The 24358-nt window shown below is 38.1% G+C and overlaps 1 protein-coding gene and 1 pseudogene across 15 annotated transcripts in view; one reads left to right on the top strand and one right to left on the bottom strand.

Moving 5' to 3' along the window:
- The window catches only part of FER (FER tyrosine kinase), a 257864-nt gene extending 234895 nt beyond the window's left edge, over nt 1-22969 (bottom strand). For 12 of the 15 annotated variants that reach the window (XR_013486092.1, XR_013486093.1, XR_013486094.1 and 9 more), the window contains exons 1-2: nt 22901-22969; nt 5714-5842 (exon numbers count right to left, since the gene is read on the bottom strand). The gene's annotated coding sequence lies outside the window, so the exon portion shown is untranslated. Of the gene's footprint in view, nt 1-5713; nt 5843-5925; nt 6051-15379; nt 15479-22900 lie in introns of all 15 variants that reach the window. The other 3 variants (XM_078153082.1, XM_078153083.1, XM_078153084.1) reach the window with 3 other exon arrangements.
- Nucleotides 6240-8900, top strand: LOC110195889 (V-type proton ATPase 21 kDa proteolipid subunit c'' pseudogene; annotated as a pseudogene).
- Nucleotides 22970-24358: the final 1389 nt, after the last annotated feature.

Genomic DNA, 24358 nt, shown 5'->3' with positions numbered 1-24358 from the left:
ACTAAAAAAATACTAACTCTAGCAACAAGAAAATGAAATTTAAGGAATAAGCATAGCTAAAGAAAAATAGAATTACCACTTTTTACAAATGACATACTGGTGTATTTAAAGAACCCTAAAGAGTCAACTAAAAAAGTAATAACAATCACTTCAATAAATAACATCAATAATGATAATGATAAATAATAACTTTAGCAAACTTTCAGGATATAAAATAAATCCATACAAATCATTAGCACTTCTATATAATGCCAACAAAATCCAAAAGGAAGAGAAATTCTATTTACAATTGCTACAGAATGTATAATATTTGGGAACCTACCTACCAAGACAGATTCAAGAACAATATACAAACAGTTCTTGCTTTTCCTAAGTGGACCATTCAGCAGACCTCTACTTAAAGCGGACTTTTACATATTACAGACCTGGGAAGGGAGAGAGGGAAGGGGGCAGGCAGGCAGGAAGAAACCCAGTGTTCCCATGAAGGGAAGGGGCCGGCACACAGTTAAAAGGCACATGGGTGCTAGGCACTGAGAGGTGAAAGCAGAAGGAGGAACACCAAGGGGCCCAGACCAGCCACAAGGGGGCCTGGCCAGAACCAAGAGGAAGAACAGGGCAGGAACATGGAGGCCAGACACAGATGCAGACGGGAGAGGACTAATGACATGGGGCCAAGGACAGACATGCAGTTACCTGAGCGCAGGTGGACAGAAAACATATGCAGGGTGCAGACACATTGGCAGGTGGGCAGAAGGGGACAAAGGTCTCCTCTTAGCTCTGTGGTGCAATGGTAGCGGTTTCTCCTTAGTCTATTTTGTTTCACTTGGAGGAGGGGTTTTTTTTGTTTGTTTATTTTTTTGGTGGGACTGTGGGGGTGGGAGGCTGTGGAGCTCTAAGCCAAGGGGCAAGAGCAGAAAGAAAGAGCATAGCACTGTACAGAAAGTTAACATATATGTTTTTGTTGTTGTTAAGTAGTTTCAGCCATGTCCAATGCTTCGTGACCCCATTTTGGTGTTTTCTTAGGAAAGATACTGGAGTGGTTTGCCGTTTGCCATTTTCTTCTAGACACCATTTTATGGATGAGGAATTGAAACAAACAGAGCTAAGTGACTTACCCGGGGTCACACAGCTAGTTTTGAGTTCATGAAAATGAGTCTTCCTGATTCCAAGCCCAGTGCTCTATCCAACTGTGCCACATAGTTGCCCAAAGATAAATAGGAATAAAGATTTCTTTCAGAATTCTTTGCATAAAGTCAAATTAGTGTAATGCGAATTTACAAAAAGAGAGAATTGTCTGTAGCTACAACTATGAACAACTGTTTACAGAAATAAAGAGATATCTAATACTGTGAAAAATATTAATAGTTCATGGGTAAGACAAGTCAACACAATAAAAGATAATACTACCTAAATTAATTTACTTACTCAATACCATATCAATTAAACAAATAAGAGAACTAGAAAAAAATAACAAAATTCATAGACAAAATAGGAAAAGAATTTTAAGGAAAAAAAATAAATGGTTACAAAGGGAGCCCAGCATGCTAGATCTGTATACTAGAAAGAAGTAATTCCTATCCCACCCCCACAAAAAAAATTGCATACTGTTTAAAAAATAAAGAACATGATCAGTGAAAAGGTTAGTTATACAACATAGGTAAGCAAATGTTTATAATAGCCTCATATTCAATAAACACAAAAAAAACAGCTTCTGAGATATGGATTTACAATTTTATTTTAAAAAAAAACGCAGGGAAAATTAGACAGTGGCACAGAAGAAATTAAAACACTACCTCATACTTTATACCAAGAAAATATCAAAATGGATACATAGTCTAAATATAAAAGTTCAAATCATAAGCAAATTAGAGAAACATGGGAAAAATGGTAATTTTATTAAGAGCTGTGAATAGAAGAAAAATAGAAGAACAATTCATAATCAAATAAGGGACAGAGAAGATAACAATAAAAAGTGGATCATTTTGGTTATGTAAAATTTATAATTTCTGAATAAACATATGCACTAAGGCTAAGGTTAAAAAAGAAAAAATTAGGGGAAAACATTTGCAGCAAATGTCTCTAAAAAAGTCTCATTTCTAATATATATAAAGATTTAATTCACTTACAAGAATAAAAGCTATTCCCCAACTGATAAATGGTCAAAAGATGTAAGTTAGTTCTTAAGGGAAGAGACTCAAGATATCTAAGCTATACGTAAAAAAATGCTCCAAATCACTACTAATTAAAGAAATCTAAATTAAACCAATTCTGAGATGCTACCTCACATCTATCAAATTAGCAAAAATGACAAAAAAGGATATAAATCTAGCCTGGCCATAATGTATAATCTTTCTAAAATGCTATAACTTACTTGTTAATATTTCATTTTGTTTTGAATTAACATTCATTAAAGATCTTGTTCGCTAATTTTTTCTCACTCATCTCTCCCTGCTTTAGAGAACAAGACTCTATTTGTATCATAAAAAGAGATTATAAAGGTGCCTTTTTTTAATGATTGCAATCTGTTTTTATAGCATTGGAATTAACTGTTCACAAGAATTCTCTTGTGAAACTAGCTGGTCCTGGAGTATTTTTCTTTAGGAGCATATTTATGGCTTGTTCAATTTATTTTTCTGATATTGGGTTATTTAAACAGTTGATTTTTTTCTTTTATTAATCTGACTATTTTATATTTTTGTTAAGCATTCATCTATCTTAGATAAGTTATCAGTCCATTAGCATAAAATTGGGGAAAGAGTTGTCGATAATTTCCTTTATTTCTTCTTCAGTTGTTGTGGGTTCTTTTTCATTTTTGATTTGAACAATTTGGTTTTCTTATCTGCCCCTGCCCCCCATTTTTCTCTAAGCTAATTATTTTATCTAAAACCCAGCTCCTAGCTCATCAATTTAATGGTCTTCTTTCAATTTTTTTAATCTCTTCTTTTATTTGCAGATTTCTACTTTGTTATGTAGCTGGGAGGTATTGATTTGTTGTTCAATTTTTTTTTAACTGCTCTACATACTGATTCATTCTTTGCCTCTTTTGTTGATGAAAGCATTCAGAGATAATAATTTTCCTCTCAGAACTATGTTAGTTGTCTCTCATACTGCTTGGCATGTTGACTCATTATTGCCATGTTCTTTGATGAAATTTTCTATAATTTGTTCTTTGGCCTACCATCAGTTCTTTAGAATCATGCTACTAGTTTCCAATTATTTTTTAATTTTTTTCTTTAAAGGCCCTTTGCTGAAAGTAATTTTTATTGTGTTGTGATCACTAAATGAAATATTTAGTATTTCTGCTTCTTTACATTTTTTTGGTCAGATCTTTATGTCTTGACAAATGGTCAGTTTTTGTAAAGATGCCATGTATAGCCTGGCAGCACACAAATCAATTTATATTCCCTTTCAGCAACTACCAGACATCCCTCTCTGATTTTTCTAAAGTTCTATTCAGGTCTTTAACTTCTTTCTTGCTTAGCTTCTGGTTAGATTTGTCTAAATCTGAAATGGATAAATTAAGATTCTCCACTATTATAGTTAAACTATCTATTTCTCCCTCTAACTTGATTAACTTTTCCTTTAAGTATTTAGATACTATGTTATTAGGTATATGTATGTTAGGTATTGATATTGATTTGTTATCTATGATGTCTTTCTTTAAATAGAATATAATTTCCTTGTTTATCTCTTTTATCATTTTTATATTTACTGAAATCATACAGCTACCTTAGCTTTTTTGAGTTTGGCTAAAATATGAGATTTTGTCCTAGTCTTCGAAGAAGTAAAAATAAGTATCACAAATAAAGTAATGGAAAGGTATGTGGCAGATAAGAGCAGGCTGCAACACAGAACCAATGAAAAATTCCAAAAATGAGGAGTAAAGAGATGTCATCAAGGAATCATGTGATATGAAGAGAAGAAGGATTAGTCAAGTGGCAAGAAAAAGAGATTACTCCACTGATACTCTAATGATGTGAAGAAAAAATAAGACCTGTGAATTTTTGGCAAAAGTCACACCGAGTAGACAATGATTAATGGGTTTCAATTTGTATCACTAAAGGGAACCCTCATTTGATAACAGATCTAATTGGATATCTGAGTGAGTATAATATAAGAAAAAGGCAGGGAATCCTAGACAGAAGTCAAAACTCAGATTTGATTTTTAGTCCCAATTCCAACACCTGACCTTGGTCAAGAAATTTGACCTGAGCCTCATTTCTTCTGTTGACCTGCCTTGCTTATAAGATTAATGTGTCAATAATAATAACAGCTGACATTAATACAGCCCTTTAAGGTTTACATGTACTTAACATATATTATTTCATTTAAGCTTTCTGTAACCCCAGAAATAAGTTATTACAGGTGTTACTGTTCTCATTTCACAGATGAGAAAGTTTAGTCTTACAAAGGTTAAGTTACTTACCCTTGGTCATACAGGTCACATAGGTACTAAATGCTGGAGGTGGGCTTTGAACCAAAGTTTCTCTTGACTCTAAGTTCAGAGTCTTTGCTGCCACCAATAAAGGGTAAAAATACACTGTACTATTTCTGCTTTTATTTGTCATTGTTGTAACTGACAATAACATATTAATGTTAATGAAAGGATTATTTGAGAGTCACAAGGTAGGAATGAGCATAATAAGGAACTTTAAAAAACATGAATAAAAAAATGTCATTAGAAATGCACAAGTGAAAAAGATGTATTGGTGTAATAGGACCACTGTTCCTATTTCCCAGAAATGAGAATAAGTTTTCCCTAAAAGGCAACAAAGCTGTCCTTCCAACTTTCTCTTGAAACAGCTTTCTAGTCACCCAAGGAGCTTAAAAAATCTCACCCAAAGAGAGTTGGGGCCTTTCCAATTAAGTAGATAACTGTAGAAAACAAGAATCACCATACTCTGCCCAGGTGACCAGATGTATTTCCACATGGCAGGGGATGGGCAAGGACAGGGGCAAGTCAAGAGAAACTAGTGCTACTGTATCTTTGCTGGGTTAGAGCAAAGGAAAACTCCTTTTCTTAACTATTTAATTATTTGCAAGTGCATAATTTTGCCCCAATATCAACACTAAATTAACAGGGTGCTGGTGTTATGCTTATCCCAAGCAGCTAGTCATAGGGCAAGAATAGTGAATAACAGGTGGACATCCTAACTCCTAATATTACCACTATGTTCTCACTAGTAAAGGAAATAGGCTGTCCACCTGTTACCCATTACTCTTAAAATGTGACCAGCTGTTTGGTGGACTAATATGTTGGGTGGACCCCCTGTGGGGAACTTATGGTTAGGACATGGACAAGAGCTGCACAAATGGGCAAGTCCGGATGAGTTAAAACCTGCATTATTGGAGAGAATGTACAAATCAATAAGATCATAGATCAATTTGAATATTTGAGTAATATTAATAAAATGCTACATAATATGACAACAGTATTTAAAACCCAAACAATATTGATAGGACAGGAGAATAATGTGACCTAAATGAAATAAAAATCACTTGGTTGAATGGTAGTCATTGCAAGAACTAATACACAATTTTTAAAACCAGAGTCTAAACAAACTAGATAAATGAAATAGAAAATTTTGCTATAAGGATTATAAAATATCATGAAATAAATATGAATCAAAAATGTTTTACAATTTCAAAATGAAAATATAACTTTGATAGTATACTACATAATATAAGTGAAATAAGAAAAAAGCAATCTTACCTTATTACTCTTTTCCAGTCAGATCTCAATTAAAATGGCAGTTCCATTTGGGGGCATCACACTTTAAGACGTTCTGAAGAACTTGCAGAAGAGAATGATGAAAATGATCATAGGTCTATCTTAAATAAGCTGTGAAAAAAAATATTTTAAGAGTTGGATTTTGTCAACTTCAAGGAGGCTAATGGCATACATAGGGGTAATAGCTTACTCACTTCAATATGTCAATAGTTCTGTGCCTTAGTAGATGGCATTCATGACTTGCTGTGGCCAAAATAAATTCATCCCCTGATGGTCAACCTTCTGGTGATGAGCACCTCCAAACATTGCTACAATGGTCCTTGGACAACAGGAAAACAGGACATCACCATGTTCACACTTAAAAGTTTTCTAGTTTAGTAGGTAGGACATGCCAGAGTATATACTACACTAGCATAAATTTTGAGAACCCAAAGATCACCTCTATGCCATAAAGAGGCACTGGCATAGGACTTTAGCTAAGGAGTAAGAATAACAATGATGGTTGACCATGCCCTATGGAAAGGGTAAAGTGGCTACATCTATACTTGTTAGCAGTTTGTCTAAAAAAAATTTCTGAAGATCAGTGGAGTACAAAGTGAGTCATCAATATAAGATAGCAACCAAAAAAGCTAATGTGAACTTGTGTCATAGATTCCAGGGATAAGAAGGTAACAGTCCTGCTGCATACTATCAACTTATCATTCAAAAAAGCATTTTGTTATTACTACGTACCAGAAACTTAGGATCCAAAGACAAAAATGAAACAAAATTTACCCTCAAAGAACTTATATTTTATTTGAGGAAACAACATGTACACTCATAGATAAGTACAAGATATATACAAGGTAAAAAGAAGGTAATTTTGTCAGTGAGAGGCACTAGCATTTAGGAGAATCAGGAAAGGCTTTATGTAGACAGTGGCCCTTCTGAAGGAAGCTAGGGATTATAAAAGGTGGAGGTATTGGGAAAAATGCATTCCAGGTAAGAGAGGCAGCCTGTGCAAAGGTGCAGAAACTAGAAACAGAATGACATATTAGGGTCACAAGTAGACTAGATGTGTGGAATATAACCTATATGAAAGCAAAATATGAAATAAGGACCCATGGGTCACGTGAACAAGATAGAAGAGCAGACATTTTCTCTAATCCTCAAGATCTCTCAAACCTCTCCAAAACATTAATCATGTGCCAAAGATAAAGCAACTTCAGATGTCTCCATGGTCTAGGGCACCCCAAATCCAAATAAGATTAAAAAAAAAAACATTCAGCACTACCTCCACCCCCCACCTCTTGGACTACCAGCAATGAGGCTGTACTAGCAGACCCAGGGACCAACAGGCTTAAAAACAAGGCCATCCCTACGACCTCATCCCCCTCCTTCTCTCCAGTGCTTTGGAGACCCCAGGCTCTAGGTTGCAGAAGTTTGCCTTGGCCATAACAAATAGCCTGTGACACTACAAGCCTTAAAAAACAACAAGCCTGACTGGAGTCGCAATCCCATAGCACAGACCCTGAATAGATCTTACTGTCAGTACTAGGGAAGACAGCTCTCTAGGGCTCACAACACCATTGCACCAGTATGGCAGCTTTCTGAACTGCTGATAGAGAACTGAGTGGAAGAGGACATCAGGGCAAGACACTGTGGGAAAGGGGGAAGAGGGCAACACCCCACCAAACCTGAGGACAAGAGCCCATGATCCAGCTGGGGCTAGTTCTGACCATCTAAAAGTCACCTGGGGAAGAGACCTAGGCTGGTAACCTGTTCATCACCCAGCAGGGGAGAAGTCTGAGAGGCTTTGAGATCCAACCCTCAAGGAAGCCACCACCATCAGATGGGACAAAGTCAGAAAATGGACAGGGGAAAATCAAGTGGGAAAAAAGACTGAAATTGCCAAAAGATCTCAGGAAGAACAAAGCTCAAAGGCATTGAACATAAGCAGATAAATCAGCAAGGAAAATATTTAACAATAAAAGGAAATATGGTTTCCAGATCTAGTAAATGGATCAAGCATCTATGAATAATGCAAATCAAAAGAAAATTATCCAACACTTGATGAAGCAGAGGACTCCATAGAATGTGATGAGAACATGGAACCACAACACACTGTTCCCAAGTAGTTCAAAAGAGAATGAGAATGAGAGAATTTATGTCAAGCACAGCAAAAATAATGGACAGAATAGAAAAACTGGAATCTACAATGACAAGTCTCGGCAAAGAAACAAACTGCACAGAAGTGAAGGGCAATCTAGAAGAAGGGAGGCAAAGAAATAATAACACTAAAAGAAAATGGGCTCATTATGCAAGCAAAACCTGCTGATCTCAAAGACAGGATGTAGAGATAACCTAAAAACCATAGGTTTCCTGAAAACATTAGAGTACCAAGGAAGGCAGGAAATAATAGAGAACTACCCAGAACATATGAACACAGAAAAGAAAATGAAATATTAAATAAAAGAATTCACAAATTGGGGATGGGGATGGGTAGGCAGAGGCAGCAGGGCTCAGAAAGCTCAGGCTGGACCACGATCCCTGACCCCTGATCCCTGCCAAGACAGGACCCACACTGCTTGGATTCCCGGCCTGTCCGTGGCCTTCTGGAGCTGCATGATTGTCGGAGGAATCTGCTACACGATATTCCACTTGGGCTTCCGTCTTGATGTGACATGGTTCCTCATGGAGCCATCACCCTACACATGGTCCAACCGAGGGACAGGGCTGGCCATCCCCTTCTCTGTTGTGGGAGCAGCCTGGGGCATCTACACCACAGGCTCATCTATCATTGGTGGAGGGGTCAAGGCCCCCAGGATCAAGACCAAGAACTTGGTCAGCATCACCTTCTGCGAGGCTGTGGTCATCTATGGCCATTGTCATCAGCAACATGGCAGAGCCCTTCAACGGCACCACCTCCAAAGCCACTGGGAGCCGTAACTACCATGCAGGCTATCCATGTTTGGTGCCAGCCTCACCACAGGCCTGTCCAACCTCTTCCGTGGTATATGTGTGTGGGCAATGTGAGCAGTGGAGCTGCCCTGGGTAATACCCAGAATGCCAGCCTCTTCGTCAAGATCCTCATAAGAGATCTTTGGTAGTGCCACTGGCTTTCTTTGGGGTCATTGTGATCATCCTTCAGACTTCTAAAGTAAAAATGGGAGACTAGGCCTAAAGCAGTGGGAGGCTCTGCCCTGCTGTGCCCTACTCTTAATTTTCCTGAGGGGACCTCGCTGCCCCAGCCAGTGGAGTGGCTCCCCTATGGTGTCCATACTGTGTCCCTCGGGCCCTTACTGCGATCTGCCCCTTCTGGTGCCCCTTGGAGGGGCAGGCCCTGGCCTTGGGTTGGGAGGACATGTCCTGTGCCCACCTGTCCTGCCCCATTCCCCACCTGTGTCTGTGCCTGGGTCACTCCCCCCTCAAAAAAAAAAAAAGAATTCACAAATCATCTTCAGGAAAAAAGAAAAAGTCAGCAAACTCTCAGACACATAGTGATTAAATTTATCAACTCAAGAGAAAAACCTTCAGATGCAAAATAAAGAAAATTCAAATAATGCAAGACTATTCTGAATCATAGAAAACATGGAAGGGAATGGAATAATGTGTTCTGAAGAGCAATGGAACCCAATATGACTTGTCCTGCAAATCGGTCTTAATCATACGTGAAAATAGATGGATATTCAATAATAAAGAGGTATGTGAAACATTTTAAGAAGAAAAACTAGACCTGAAAAGAATATTTGCTTCTCAAAGACCACAAATTACAAAAATGCAGGAGTGAATAAATATCACAGCCAAGGACAGCAACAGCAACAGTGACAGCAGAGAGACAAGTAAGAAAATTATTTCTAAATGTACACAATGAAAAAGGGATAAAGGCAGAAGTCTGGGGGAGATGAGCATGAAACATTGTGGACAGAACCCCTGCTGACATCCTGCCTATAGGTGAAACAATATTTTTTGTGGGACTACAATACTAGCAATATGAGAGGGACATGAAAAGGAGGAAGGGGAGAAAGGGGATATAGAGAAGCATATAATATTCCAGGGTCAAATAAAGTGCTAGCAATGACTTGACCTCTGTGGTCTTAGAATGAGAAGAGCTGACAGGGAAGTGGGGGGAGAGGGAGAGTATATAAGGGGAGGAAGATGAAAGGAGGTTTTACTTTGGATGAAAGAAGAAATTCCACATGAATGTTCCTATGAGTGATAAGAGATGACTTGTAAAAGGAGAAGAGGAGACTGTACTAGGTGTGGCCTGGAGGATTTGGTGCTTGACAAGTCTACTTGACTTCTGGAGTAGAGAGTTAAATTTCCTGGGGATAAGTGGCACCTGGGAAAGCATGGACCCAGGGAGGAGATTTTCAGGGACATATGAAAAAGATAACCAGAGGAGGGTATAGATCAGTGGTGGGGTGCACAATCAGGGATGTGATAAGGGAGAGGGTCCTAACAATGCACTGTATCCTTTTGAATACCTGCGATGATTGGTATCATTCTGGTGATGAGGCAAAATGGAAAAGGAAAATTCACTGGTCAAGACCTACAAGGCAGTAACAGAAACTATCTAGAGGGAAAAGCCTAGAATAGATACCCTGAAAGCTTTGATTACATAAGAAACAGAGAGAAAAAGAGAGATAAAATAATTACAGGGGTCCTAAATCAGAGAATGAGAGTCTTGAGTGGACAAACAGAAAAGATGAAAAGAAATACGTGAAAGAAATCTTTTTTGGAAAAAGCACAAAAAAATGAAACTTAAAAACTAATGAATAGAACAAGTTAAAGAAGAGGGAATCTACTTGACTGAGAAGGGAAAAGAATTCAATAACTGATAAAAGCAGTTAAGAAAAAGGAACTAACAAGTAAAATCCTAAAAGGAAAGGGGCAACAAATGAGAGAAGGGTATCAGAGGTGAAGGAAAGAAAACCAGTGGGAACAGGACCACCTTAAAAAAAGATTAAGATTAAGGTAACTGTAGGAACACAGTACTATATTTACAGCAGAGAAAGAAAAAAAATCTTAAAAAACTATTATTAGTGAAAGATGGGAATATATAAACCTAATTCATAACTTTAAACACAAATGGATTAAATAATACAATAAAATGAAAAACAGTGACACTGGATAAGAAAACAAACCCCTACAATCTTGCTTTCAGGAAACACATTTTTTTAAAAAAGACACAAAATAAAACTCAAGAGATGGATTTTTTTTTACTATGCATCAAATGAGTCCAAAAAAGCAGGTGTTACCACCTTGCTATCTGACAAAACAAAAGAAATTCAAAAAATAAATAGTGATAAATGAGTAAACTATATTGTGCTGAAAGGAAACACAGACAACAAACCAGTATCAATAATAAATTTATATGCCCCAAGTGCCTTAGTATCCAAATTAATAAAGGAAACAGTCTGAGATACCAGAAGACATAGATACTAACAATAGTGACAAGAGACTTCAATATCTCCTTTTCAGCTTTGGATGAGTCTAACAGAGAGATAAACAAAAGGGGAAATACTGAACTCAATAAAATGCTGGAGAAATTTAGATGTAACTGTAAAGAAATTCCTGAAGGAAAAAACTCACGTTCTACATAGATTCACAGGAGAATTCTATCAAACTTTTAAGGACTAGCCTTGACAAAGTACAACACTTTTATGCTAAAAATCCTACAAAGCATATGCACCAAGAACCCTTTTTTAATATCATAAAAAGCATCTAAAACCAAAAGCAAGCATCATGTGAAATAAGCATACACCAGAACCTTTTCCAATGAATACAGGAATGAAGCAAGGATTCCCACTCTCCCCACTATTACCTGATATAGGTAAGAGAGGAGAAAGGAATTAAAGGCATTAAAAATAGGCAAAGAGAAGTTTTTAAAACTATTTGCTGATGATATGGTAGTCTACTTAGAAATCCTAGGGAATTAGCAAAGATACTAATTGAAACAATAGCTTCAGCAAAGTTTCAGGGTATAAAATAAATCCTCAAAAATCAATATCATTTGTATATGATAATAATAATAATGATAATAAAACGCAAGAAGCAATAATAGAGAAATCTCTTTCTACATAACTATAAAAGGCATACAATATCTGGTGATCAATTTATCAAAGCATATGAAAGACTTGTAATTGATTCAATTACAAAGTACTCCTTAAAGAAATAATGAACAAACTAAATAGCTGGAGCAATATTCAGTGCTCGTGGTGAGGTGGTGCCAATATAATAAAAATGACAATACTACCAAAATTAATTTACAGTTTTAATGCTATACCAATCAAATTATCAAGGAGATACTTTACAGAACACAAAAGAAAAATAACAAAATCCGTTTGGAAAAACAAAAGATCTAAAAATAACAAGGACATAATGAAAAGAAGTAGGGACAAAGGGGGAATAGCCTCAAATTATATTTAATGTAGCAATTATCAAAACTATCTAGTATTAATTAAAAAATAGATCACTGGAACAGATTAAACCAGAGAGATTCAGGAAAAATAGAACTTAATAATCTACTGTTTGATAAAGTGCAAAATATAAATTACCTAGGGAAAAACTCATTTGATAAAAACTGCTGAGAAAACTAGAAAGCACTCTGGTAGAAATTAGGCTTAATCCAAAATTTTACATCATATTCCACAATATGTTCTAAATGAATATGCAATCTTAACAAAAGATCTGTATGGCAGAATAAAATAAAATAAATATAGAGCCAAGAAAACAATATATAGGAGATCAAGAAAGACTCAAATCAAAATGAGAGGCCACCTCCAACCCATCCTTTCATGGAGGTAGAAGATCAATAGGTGTTACGCACTGCACATTTCAGTGTTTTTCGATGTTCTGATCAGTTGTGTTGATTTTTTCTTCCTCTCCAAAAAATTACTATTTGTTATACAGGATAGTCTCTGGGAGAGGGAGAGAGTTGACTATTTGGTATAACTACGGTGATATAAGAAAAAGAAGGTACAAATAAAAACTTATTTTTTTAAATATGTGATAAAATTGAGATGGTGAAAAGACAGAGGGTAGAGCCAGATCATGAAGGGCTTTAACTGTCAAAAAAAAAAGTTTATATTTGATCCTAGCATAATAAGACAACACGAGCACAGGAGCAACACGGGCTATAATCTGCATTCTTGGAGGGATATCCGCCCACCTGGGAGATATATATCTACATATAAAAAAAATTACATGAGGATAACAGAAGAAACATTAATAATTTTTCAGATGTTATTTCTTAATTAACACTAGGACTTCATGAAAATTTGAAAGCTGATATTAATATTGAAAATATGATACTGTGATTCAAAAGTAAAAAAGTAGTTTAGAGTTAAGCATAGTAAGGTGACAGCAGTACTCATTTCTATACTACTTTTAAGTAAGTACTTATGGTCAGGTCCCAGCATTCCACAGTCTGTGAAATTTACATACAGAGTTTAGGGAAGCCAGCAAATCACTCCAGAAAAGCTGAACTTAAGGAAAAAAAGACGTTTGCAGTCAAATTAAAAAAAATTCTGACCACAGTTTACAGATAAAAACATATTTAACACTGCTCTCAAACTCTTGCCATTCATTAGTCACTGAAAGACAGGTAAACAACACAGACTGTTTATTGGGATAATTGTCTATTTTTTTAATCATAATAAATACTAGCAATTAAGATAATTATTTTCTAGTAAACACTCAGCTATCATTATATGCAATACTCTGTTGTACAAATTTTTCACTGTGTAATATAAATATAAATATATATATATATATATATATTATATTATGCTCTTTAAAAGCAAATTTCAATAATTGCAATGTTTTAAGTAGATTTTTAAAACAGGCCAACATACATATAAGGAGTATTTTTATGTATAGCATTTTTTATTCTCATTATATTTTTACTATCATATCTCCAGCTTAAATTTTCCTCTCCCAAAACTTCAATAATAAGCCTATATCCTCAATCCAGGTAAAATCAATTATACTAGACAAGTGATTTCATTTTTTTTATTCTCCATCAGAGACAGCTGAGGGGGAATAGTACTTATTGCATTAATTTTTATTATAAGATAACTCACAGAGCTTTTATTACAAGTATTAACAAATATAATTTCTTCTGGAACATTATTAACAGTGATAAGAATAAGGAGACAACTATATGTGCTAGCAGTAAATAGAAGAATTCATTCTGAAAGTCACAATGTAAAGAGCAATAAAGAGTCCCATGATAGAAGTGAGTAAGCTACAACACATTACCGACCAAGAATTGAGCAAAAGAAGCAGTGCAGAGCATACCATCAGAAAGGTGGATGACAAGAGGAAACGGGTTAGATACATGGTGAGAATAAGAAATACTCCACTACAGCACTAAAGGAAAGCCCCTAACATGCTGAGTAGGCCCTGTGTGGAAGAACTTGGGCAAGACATGATAAGCTGAGAAGGTAAGGATGGGCTATGATCTGCATTCTTGGAGAGAGTGCCCACAAGGAGGAGATACAGATCCATCCATGTACAAAAAAAATTATATAAGGATAACAGAAGAGACAATAATTTGTCAGACGTTACTCCTTAACTTCAACACAAGGATTTAATTTCAAGTTAAAAACTGACATCATGATTGTAAAAAAAAGATACTGTGATTCTATAGTAAAGAAATAATTTAGAAGTAAGAAAAAATAAGGTGATAATAGTACTCTATTTCTATACCACTTTTAAGTTCTTATGTTCAGGTCCCAGCATTCTACAGTCTGTAAAATTCACATATTTAGTTCAATCACTTCTGAAAAGCTGAAGTGAAAGAAAAAAGGTCTGCAGTCAGAAAAACACTCTGGCCATACTTTAGGGATGAAAATATGTTTAAAGCTATAGTCAACCTCTTGCCACTTATACTAATTATTATTTTCCACTGTCCTAAAGAACAAAAAGTAGCATAGAAAATCCTAAATTTCAAAGTATTTGAACATAATTTTAATCAATTGGATGAATTTCTGTTAATGATTTACTTATATTTATTTAGTGAAATAAAGGGATTCTTCACTTTAAGCAAACATGATATACAGAATCTGAATTTTTAAAATTATTCATTTAGGAAGGAAAATATTTATATATGCCAAAGTATCAAAGTTAAGAAATTTTCAGATTGGAACTTAACAATTTAGACATTATTAGATCTATCAGGGAAATGAGATCAGATATTTTTACTTTTTTCAAATAATTTGTTTAGATGAACAGAATTACAGGTAGTATTTATCACATATTATATTTTGCAGGGATAATTGATCAAATACCTAGTAATATTAAAAGTATAATATAAACCTAAAGAAGTAAACATTACATATATAAAATGTGATTATAAAATAGATCACAAAAAGAACATTATGGTATATTATATATAAACTAAGACACAATCGCTTCTTACTATGTTCATCACATTACATATATAAAATGTGATTATAAAATAGATCACAAAAAGAACATTATGGTATATTATATATAAACTAAGACACAATCGCTTCTTACTATGTTCATCTCAGTTCATTCTGAGTACTAAGTCCTGTAAATGTTATGTCCCTGTTCCATCTAATAGAGTCCTGACCATCAACTTCATCAGGTTTGCATACCTCAGACTAATTTTTAATTTAGACAATACAATATCATTACCTGGAATCCATCCTCTGAGGGCCTCCACTTATCTGCATGTTGTAATATACTCTATAGCCTTCCTGAGCCAGATGCTGACAGGCTGATATTGCAGAATATCTATTTTCAAAGGGTAGAATAACATCAATGACAGTGGCAATGCAGTTCTTATTATCCCAGATTACTAAGTCTGGTCTTAAAGCTTCTCCTAGTCTTGGAATTGTTGAATTTGCCCAAATCTCAGTTTTTTTCTGGCCCTTTGATGGTTCTAACAAGTCTAAGATACTATCATGCTATTGGGCAATAGTAGTAGAGTATATGTGGGAAAATTTCATTTCATGCCCTACCTCAATGAAAGAGCTTAGCTCCTGAGTCAAATCTTCTGGCCCCATTCAATGGGACACAGGCCAGTCTGGCTCTGTAAATGAAGTGCCAGACCACAAATCAGGTAAAAATTCCCATATAAAAAAAAAATTGAGGCCATAGCCATTGAGGTGATAGGATATGTTTTATGCTGAAAAGGTTTGCTGACTAGCTTCTATTTAAAATAATATCTTAAAAAAATATATCTTAGTGAATATTTCAAATTGCTCTCTACTCCTTCTAGAACCAACACCCAGGACACCATACTTTATTCTCCACTCAATTGAGATTTTAGAGTTGACAATTATCAGGAGGCTACTCATAACTGGGACCAGATGTTTGGAGCTACTGTGTCTTTGTATCCAAATTCTCCTTCCATAGAGCCATTTAAATAAATGGCGAGATCGTCCAGTTGAGGGTTACATTGAATTGTGTTCCTCCCTGTATCACTAGAAGTACAGTGAGGCAGTTGGCCCAGACTGGCTAATGCTAGAAACTTTACCCTATAAGCCACCTAATGACTGATGACAGCTAGTACAACTAGTGGTAGGAGGTTCACTCTCCCCAGATCCTATACTTTATATGGGAGATACAGGCACTTAATGTAGCTCTTTGAGGGGTGTAGCCATCTCCTGGCATCTTTTAAATTTTTCTGTCCAAGAGTCTGAGGGCACTCTTGGGGACCACACCATTCTTAAGACAGAATGATATATAGATGCAGGATAAGAAAAAAGTATTTACTGTGTCCGTTTTCTGATAAGGAGACAAATTAGACTGGTCCATTAGGTCTAAGTCTGTGGTCATCAGTTACTGCATCCTTCACAGAATTTACAGTGTGGAACCCCATAGGAATTCCAAGGTAAGAACAGGTGTTAAACATCACTGAGATCCTCCAACTCTGAATTTGGAATTGTATGGGGAATTCCTTCTTCTTCTGGTCATCGGTCAATAAGGTTGTACATTTGGTCTCATTAAAAATATATTGGCAACCTTACTTATCCCGTTCAGCATTTTAGTCAGGGAGTCAAGGATGTCAGCAACTATGCCTAAATCATCTGCATAAGACGGGACATTAATTTTCCTATTGTAAAAATCATACTTTAAGTTCCTGTAAATATCAGAGCATGTATTATCATTTCTGGTGTTATTAAAAACTATGAGCTTAAGAGGGCAGCTTTGCCTCACTGTGGCTGGATGTTAATGCCTAGTGTAAGGCTATGCAGATAGAGTTCGTGCTGTCCTGACACAGTCCATAACATTAAACACCTCTTCATGCAAACCAGCCCATTTGAGTGCTAACGATACTGTTTTGTGTGGCAGTGAACCAAATGCATTGGTTGGAGTGAGCCAGGACACACCACACATTTTCCTTTTATGTTTGGCTTCATCCAATATGAACTGCAATAAACAACTGCCGGCTGCAGCCATCAGTAGACATGAAACCCTTTTGATTCCCAATGATGCATCCATTGCTTATTCTCTAATCAATGAGTCTTTTAGTCATGGTGGAAGCATAGACTTTACCCATGGTGTTTACCCATGAAACAGGTTTCCAATTGGATGATTCATTCCTATCACCTTTTCTGTAAATTTAAATAGTCATAGATTACTGCCACTCTGGGAAATAATTATACTGATAAATTAGCAATAGTAGTTAAAATATGTTCCTCGGCATTAATCTTCTTCCATATTTTATTCCATACAGACCTGGGGCTGCATACAGACATTTTAATCAGTCACATACCCCAAATGGAGTAAATGGATCACAAAATGGGGTAAATGGATCACAAAATGGGCTCCTTAACTCAGCAAGAGTGACTATAGGAGGGGTGGCACTGGGCCTGAATACTTTTTTAAGAGTATTCATAGAATGTTATCTGGAATATCAAGCCTTCATGAGTTACCTATCTACAAGCAGGTTGAGTGATTAGCTCTATACAGTTTTCACAACCTAAATTATTAGTAATAACACAAAAAGGATTTGACTAAAAATGAGGAGAGTGGGCATTTCTGCTGTATGTAATTCAGTTAATCTTTCAGGGTCCCAGTTTTCTTATCTGTAAAATCAAGGTTTAACTAAATTACTATTAAGATCATTCCTTCCCATTCTAAAATTCTGTGACTCTAACTACAGTAAATATCAACCATCTATTTACTTTTCAGAACCTTGCCTTATAGGCAGTTTTTTTCCAGAATACACTATTCCATAAGCATGAGATACCAGTATTAAAAAAGCTTCTTTCTTTTACTAACATCTGCTACAGAAGAGAATACCAAGAATATTTTGTATGGTAGCTAGTCCCATATTAAAAATTAATCACAGCTCAATCATAGAAAATTGAGAAATCATTATGTTTTAACAATAGCTAATAATAGCCAGTTATATAGCACTATAAAGTTTTCAAAGCACTTTACAAATCTCGTCTCATTTCAACCCCACAACAACCTGAGAAGTTGCTGCTATCATTACCATCCCTATGTTACAGATAAGGAAGCCAAGGCACAGAGAAGTCAAGTGACTTGCCCAGGGTCACATGGCTAGTAAGGATCTTCGGCAAATTTTGAACTCATCTTCCAGACTCCAGCTTTACCATTCTATCCTGCACTCATAGTGGTGGTGGTACCACCAACAATCCCACCTAGTGGCCTATTATATCACATTAAAATGAGAAACCATGTTTGGTGTAAAAAATAACTCCAAGGCATCTAAGGTTAGAAAGAAAATAAGGCAGGCCTGCACAACATACAGACCAAGGGCCAGGTTGCAGCCCATCAAAAGATTTCAGGTGGCCCACAAAAAAATGTGGAGGATGTAAAACAGGCTTTTACAACATACTTCGGGCTGCTTTGGCATGCCACAAGTGGCCCTCAGGCCATATGTTGCGCAGGCCTGAAATAAGGCTTCAGTTAAAGGTTGTTGTTATTGTTTGCCCTTTGTTCTCCAAGAGGACCATGACATCAGGAAGGTGATGCCATGACTTGCAAGTGAATTGGATTTAAGTGAGGAAGGGCTATGCAAAGTGACCAGTCTCTCTCTCCTTTGGAGAGATCTGGGTCCAGTGGCAGGATATATACCAGGACTGGAGATGGCCTCAGATGCAGTGGGAGACCTTGGCCTCTTTAAGTTAAGGTCTTTCCTAGGTCTCAGTTTGACAAAGGCAATGCTCATTCCATGATTAATGCTAGGTAAGAAATGAGACAAAGAATGGCCTCTTTTTCCTAGTCAAAAAAAGGAAAAAAAATCAATCTGGGAGGGGAAGACTCTCAGGACTTCTGGCCAAAACAGAAACAATTGCTATTCACACTCACTTGGAGCCATCAGGGCCCAAGCAATGACCAAGTGAGGCTTGGGCTGGAACCTATTGTTGGCTAATCAATGACAACCAGAGTAATTTGAGTTTAAGGGGTGGTCCTTAAGAAGGAAATCCAGCCCTCAAGTTAAAGAATGCCATAGTAGAGTACCTAAATACTTAAGCTGGAAAACTGTTATAGCAAGAATGATTGGCCTTTTGGCTAGAAATACTGGAAAAATTTCAGAAATTGCAGGTTTACTACAAAATCAAAAGACCTACAAAAATTGAAAGGTGGGTTTCACATATACCAAAATGGTCATAGCAGCATTTTTTTTTTTGTTAACAAAGAGCTAGTAAAAATAAGATGTCCATAATTTAGAAATGACTAAACAAATTATGATACTATCTTAAGTCCCAGAACATTACGGATCCTCCTAGAATGCCATTTGCTAGAAGTTTGAAATGTTGTCTTTCAAAGGATATAAAGCTATATAGCAAATGATGGTATAGTAACAGGCCTATTAAAAACCTGAATTGAATCTTTAACACTTAAAGTGTTATAAGAGTTGTATCGACTTAACTTTAATGATTTAAAATACTTTAAGGTTAACCACCATTAACAGAGAAAAAAGCCCACTCTGCAGCATGAAAGTTCAAGAAGGGCAATTTCTAAATGTTAATATGAACTAACATTTTCACATGAAATAATTTGTTATCTTCATGGCCTCAATGAGGCTGGTATCTCAAAGATAAAGTGTCTCCCATCTATTATTAAAGATTTCTTGAAAGCTTTAAAAACACAAATAAACTTTCTGAAAATATTTATCAATCAAGGAATAAAACAAAGATGTATGTTCTCCAAAAGTCCACTATGATAGAAGAGGAGATCCAGCTTGGAGACCAAACTAAAGAGTTCCTTGTAGATAATAAGGAATTCCAGATGCTCCTATTTGCAGATATTACGATGAATGCTTCAAGTCCAATAACACCGTAAATCCTCCCAATGACCTATAATCGCTCAAAGAAATCTGACCTAACCATCCATACTAGAAAGAGCAAATGGATGAAGAATTTTATTACGCATTTGGATGACACCCTATAGAGTCTGTCCAACAATATGTATGTCTGAAATATCAGACAGGGCACAAACTTGAATAAGAGGAAGAGAACAGGCCGGACTGCTTTTTGGAAACTGCAAAACTCTTTTACAGACAAGAAGGTTTTCATGAAAGCAAAGCACCATCTTTTTAATATTACCATTTACCAGTGTGGTTATAAGGCAGCAAGACCAGGCACACTACTGGCTCTCAAAAATTAAAATGAGTTTCACATAGAGGTCAATGAACATCACATGAATAGTGTGAGCATGCTGCAATAGAATTCCAAAGAACAAGAATAAATATGTTTTCAAAGAATTGAAGAATAGGAAGACAGGCTGGTCACATAACAAAAAACAAGGTCTGAGGTGAACAGAAGTGAGATCCACTGTCTTCCTACGGCAAATTTGATAGGCCATCAGTATCAGTATCATAATAGCTAGTGTTTATATAACATTTTAAGGTTTGCAAAGCATACCCAAATCAAAGAGATCACAAGTCCATTTGAGTATTTATCTCACAGTAACTGAATGCCAATAAATTCGGGTATTTCTCAAGAGACCTGGATTGTAAATTGCAGTTCCTGGCAAACTCAAGGCTCTTCAAAAATTGGGCCCTTAAAAAACAACCTTGAATGGTATGTCTATAATGCATTGACAAAACAATGTCTAGATTTGCAATTTTATAGGGTGCTACTAAATGTAGCAAGCCCCAGAACACTATAATACTCAGTAAAGTTCACAGCAATGTGAGTGTTCTAGTCACATACACAAAGACAAACTGAATAGAATTTACATGTTACCTAGATTATAACCATCTAGATGGTTAGGTCATCAAATTAGTCCAACGATGGACTTTTTTTCAGTAGGTTATAAAAAGGGGACAATAAGATGGTCCTATGAGGGAAAGACAGGGCTGAATCACATGTGGAAAACTGCATGTTTTCAAGTATCCTAAACTGTTCACTGAGGCCTAAGTCTGTCTCACACCACTGTTATCAAAACGATACATGAATTAGAAGAAGTACAAAAAAATTCTTGAGTCACACAAGTAGTCAAAGGGCAATGGAAAGACTAATGATAACCTTAAGTAGGCTGTAACATATATCTATAATCAACAACGCTAGAAGTGGCATAAAAAAAACATCATGAAGGACATGTATGAACAGAAAAAGAGGTGAGCTAATCATGTAGAAAGAATGAAGAATAACAATCCTAAGTGCTGAAAATAGAGGCTTTCAGCACACAGTATATGGGTTTTAAGGGAAAATACGGCTAAGAATTACAGGGAATCAGATGACCAGGAAGAAACCTGAATTGATAGGAGTATTCACAGCAAAGAAAACTGGGCAACATCAAAGTACTCTTTAGTGCACCAAAAGTAACTCACTCCAAGAATCTAAAAAGCCTTCATCACAGTGCCTACCTCTTTAGTAAAGAATAATGACTCATGCTAAATAACACAGCTGTCCAAAATATTAATCTGTGCAAAGTTAATCGGAATTTAACTTTCCCAACCATTTCTCCTTCCCCGTGAGCCCAAAATTTCTATCCGGCATAATAATAATAATCTGACTTTTACATAGTTTGCATAAGCCATCAGCTACCAAGTATCTTAAGTGGATTTAAACGAGGTATTTACACACTACAACACGTGCTGGGTGAGGATATTGTCTCTTGCTGTGAAACTGATTTATATTTTTGTAACTTGCCTTTGGCCACGCCCACGGCCTCAAGAGACTGGCCAAAGTCTGGTTACATCTTTAAAAGCCTGGTTTTTTGAAGGAGGAGAGGGAGGGATAGGAAGAAAACTGTAGAGAACTAACTTTAATTGTAGAATAGAAGTCGGTTTCAAAATGTGTCAACTATGCAATCTGCTGCCTCCTCTGAACGTAACGAGAAGATTGCCAATTTTTCACAATACATAATGAAAAATGAAAACAAAAATCTGTCAATATAAACAAATCACTACATAGTGAGATTATTTGTATCCCAAAAGAAAAAATAAATTAAAATGCTTTACCCATGGAATCCTACTGGTTTTAAGTAATGTCTGCCACCCCGACTAACATCTCTCAACCTCTAAATCACTTCATTCCCAGGACAGACAGGCTGAAACGAAGGAAAAAAACCTATTTGTCAGGAATAGACCCAGGGACACCCTAAACAGGCCCTCGTCCTTTTCATACCCTAAGGGAAAATAAGGAAACGGGGCGGGGGGTGCAGCCCTCCTCCCAACTCCCCCCAGGCCTCAGGGTGGCCTCCTCCCACTACCCCCACCCCCCGCTGCGCCCTGTCCATTAGCGCTGCCCTGGAGGGGGAGGCAGCCAGGCAGAGCAGCTGAGGGAGAATGGGGGGCACTGGCAGTGTGTGGACCACGTACCCCTCGGCCGCAGACACTAAGTGACCCCCTGACCCAGCAGCCGGGACAGGGCGGGGCGGGGGCGGAGCCATCTCCAGCCACCGCCCCTCCCCCCTTGTCTGGCACCCCCTGGGGCCCCAGAGGGGCAGGCCCGGGCCTCCGCCCTCGGGCCTCTAGGCTCGCACCCCACCCTCCACCCGAGAAGCCCCTCACCTAGCCGGAGGGAGGGTGGGCAATGGCTAGGAGGTGGGGGGGGAGTCGGAGAGGAGGAGGAGGAAGAGGAGGAGCCCCCGCCAAGGCCGCCGCCTTCGCAACCGAGCCCCAGGCGCCCCCCAGAGGGCGCGGGGTGTTGCCCCAGCTATGGGTTCGCCCTCCCCGCTCCCCCAGCGTTGCCCGGGGCGACGGCGGGCGCGCGGAAATGCACCTACCTAGAACCTGACAAGCAGGAGCCCCTCAGACCCGGAGCCGTCAGTCACCACCCCGCATCACGGGGACCTGCGCAGCCAATGGGAGCCGCCGCCCCGACCCGCCTCGACCAATCCCGTAGCACTCCGGCCTCTGGGCTCCCTCGAGCTCAGAGCCAATGGGTGCTGGCGAAGGCGGGAAGCCTTGCCTCTCTACCCAGCCCCGGCCTCCGCCTCCGCTTCCCTGGAGGCGGGTGCGGCCGATTGGCCGAGGCCGGGGAGGGGGCGGGTCTGGGTCGCGGTGGGCTCTCCGAGAAAGGGCCAGAGGGCATGGGTGGGGCGCCCCTGGAAGGAGTTAGGGAAGCGGGCGGGGGCTTCCCTCAGTCTGCGGGGCTGGCAGGCCGGGTCCTTGCCGCCGGGCTCGGCCTCCGAGCCTGCTTTTCTCCGGCTCCATACTCTCTGGGCACCGCGGGGGGCCAAGGTGGGTCTTGGGAGCAGAGATCTGGAGGGGACCCCCCATTTTACATATGAGGGGACTGAAGCCCAGAGAGGGGAAGTGACTTGCCTAGGGTCAAGAAGTAGCCCAGTCAAGATTTGAACCCAGGTCCAACGTCTCCAAAGCCAGCCCCCTTTCCACGACACTAGGCATGTGGGGTCCGGCCTAGGCAGTGGCACCACAGGGACCTGCATGGTTCCCCACTGGAGCGCAGGGAGGCTTGGGTGAGGCAGGTAAACTAAAGCCAAAAGGGGAAGAAGCCGCGCACATTGTACCTTAACATTTCCCTCGGCCCCCATCCCCCACCGCACGATTCCTTAGGGGAAATCATAGGATTTATACCGAAAAGCGATTTAAAAGAGCTTCTAGCTCAGCCCTCTAATTTTGCAGAGAAGACCCAGAAAAATCAAGTTATTTAGCTAAATTCATACAGACAGAGTAAGTGACAGAGCAGAGGCTTAAAACAAATTCCTCTGTCTCAGAAGCTTCTCCCTAATGCTGTTGAAGAAAGAATGCTAAATTTGAGAATTTGTAGTTTCTGCTCCCAAAAGGTCCCTTAAATGAGGGCCTGAGGACCTGAGAATCTAAGCTAGGCCAGCTAAGGTGCATAGACGAGCAGCAGCCTTTCTTGAACTAAGGGGAAAGCAGGGGAGAGAAGTTCAACAAAGCAAAGGTAGTACAAGGTATTATGTGGAAGAAAGTCATATAACATGATCTGTTCAAAAACACAGCTCCTGGAAGAGTACTAATTTTTAAATCAACTTGTTTTAGGTTAGGCAACACCAAGTTCTAGCAAATCTTTCAAAAAGGTGTCCCGTGCTCCCTAAGAAAAAAAGAAAATCACGATGTGTATTTTAATTCCAAGGCAATAGTGCTTTTTGGCTATTGTGTCAGTTCTAAAAAGGAGAAAGTAAATTAGTAAACCTAAGCAAATTTTGACTTGAAGTCCAAAATAATATGAGTGAAAAATGAGAGAAGGGAAAGTG

Source organism: Phascolarctos cinereus, unplaced genomic scaffold (genome assembly GCF_003287225.1).
Source record: "Phascolarctos cinereus isolate Bilbo 61053 unplaced genomic scaffold, phaCin_HiC Scaffold_4;HRSCAF=312, whole genome shotgun sequence".
NCBI lineage: Eukaryota > Metazoa > Chordata > Mammalia > Diprotodontia > Phascolarctidae > Phascolarctos > Phascolarctos cinereus.
This window is presented reverse-complemented; position numbering and strand designations above follow the sequence as displayed.